The sequence below is a fragment of the Aquarana catesbeiana genome, linkage group LG07 (genome assembly GCF_042186555.1).
Source record: "Aquarana catesbeiana isolate 2022-GZ linkage group LG07, ASM4218655v1, whole genome shotgun sequence".
Classification (NCBI taxonomy): Eukaryota; Metazoa; Chordata; class Amphibia; order Anura; family Ranidae; genus Aquarana; species Aquarana catesbeiana.
Genome location: NC_133330.1, coordinates 129,014,265 through 129,015,995, shown reverse-complemented (window position 1 = coordinate 129,015,995; position 1,731 = coordinate 129,014,265). Strand labels below are relative to the sequence as shown.

General features: G+C 28.0%; 1 long non-coding RNA gene across 1 annotated transcript; it reads left to right on the top strand.

Annotated features, from left to right (window-relative positions):
• The first annotated feature begins 1,036 nt into the window (after window positions 1–1,036).
• Window positions 1,037–1,507, top strand: LOC141102471 (uncharacterized). Its single transcript, XR_012235118.1, has 2 exons — window positions 1,037–1,120; window positions 1,213–1,507. It is a non-coding gene; the product is annotated as an uncharacterized lncRNA (long non-coding RNA).
• Window positions 1,508–1,731: the final 224 nt, after the last annotated feature.

The following is a 1,731-nucleotide window of genomic DNA, read 5'->3' as shown; positions in this document are numbered from 1 at the left end:
GTACCCACTGGATCTGTATCTAGGAGTTATAGTTCATTGACACAAGAGGAAAGAGTAAGTAATATAATTAATTTATATACATATGCACACATCTCATTTATCTTTCACTCTCTATACATAACTACAGATGTTCAAACATTTACATATTATTTTCTGTTTGTGTATGTGTGAGTATGTGTATGTGTATCTCTCTCTCTCTCTCTCTCTCTCTCTCTCTATATATATTTATCTCTATATATATCTTTATATATATATATATATTTATATCTCCTCTCTCTCTCTCTCTCTCTCTGTCTCTCTCTCTCTCTCTCTATATATATATATATATATATATATATATATATATATATCTATATATAAATAGATATGTATATATATATAGATATAGATAGATATATAGATATAGATAAAGATATATATATATAGATCTATATCTATATATATATTTATATATATATATATAAATATTTTGGATATATAAACACACACATAGACACAAAAAAATCAATGTACATAACAAGGGATAACTCTTTATGTTGTAGTATTTTTAATTTTTGTTTGTGTTTGCATTGCATTATTGTTAAAAGTATAGTCTTCTCATTTTTTTTGGTGAATATTTTTAATCTTGTGCTAAAATTAAAAAATAATTATTGGTATCTTTTTTTTTTTTTTTAATATCAAAATAAAAATTCCAAAATAGTAACGTTAATATTTTTTAATTTTTGTGAATCCAAAATTTTTTTTTATTAGAGAAATATGTTGAATTGGACAACTTTTGGCCAGGTATCCGGCCCCTGAACACGACCGAGCTTTTCCAAGAAATCCTACTATGCCTATTACAAGGGAAGATTCAATTACTTCGCAATTGGAAGAGACACCCGAGGACAGAATTGGCAATACCGACTGGTGTTTGTGTGAGAGTTGCATACCAATGGCAACACAAATCGAATCGGTTTGTTGTCGTGAAATTTCTGAGGTCCATGCTGTATCCCTGAGGGCAGTAACTGCATCACAAATGCGAATATGTTCATCTCTCAATTGCAACAGAGGAACATGTTCGCCTGATGTTCATGACGATGCATTTGGATGATCTACCTGTCGTGGATGCCAACAACAATAGGTAAATTGATAAATGATACTCTAATGAATGAAAAAAAAATGTAAATAAAATTACATATTTTTTAGTGCACATTTTTTAAATTTTTTTTTCAGGCGATTGAGGAAAACGGCCTACCGGGCATTCATAGCTTGGATATATGGGTTTTTAGGGAAGGGCAACAGAAGAGTCATTCCATCCTGTGCCGTAAAAGTAGTTAGAGAGGTTTTCCCAGATCCAAACGGCTCTTACGTGGGTTTTCTTTATTCCGACGATTACGATGCCTCAGAGATGGCTTTTCATTAAAGTTTGATGAACATATTTATATGCCAATTTTTGGTTTTATGTTATATTTGTTTTTATGTTGACAATTTTATTTGTTGTTTTAAATAAATGAGTATTTTATTATAATGTTTTTTGATTTTTTTTTTGTTCAACTACATTACATTTTAATATTAGCAGTGTCAGTAAACATTCTTAAAAAATTTTTATTTAGTACAAAATATTCTGATTCAGAAATTATTTATAAAAAAAATTTTATTAATGTAATAAAATATGATCAAAATATACAATAATATCGTAATCTTTAAAAAATATAAACTCATGCATAAAAACAGCAATGTAATTTTTATTGG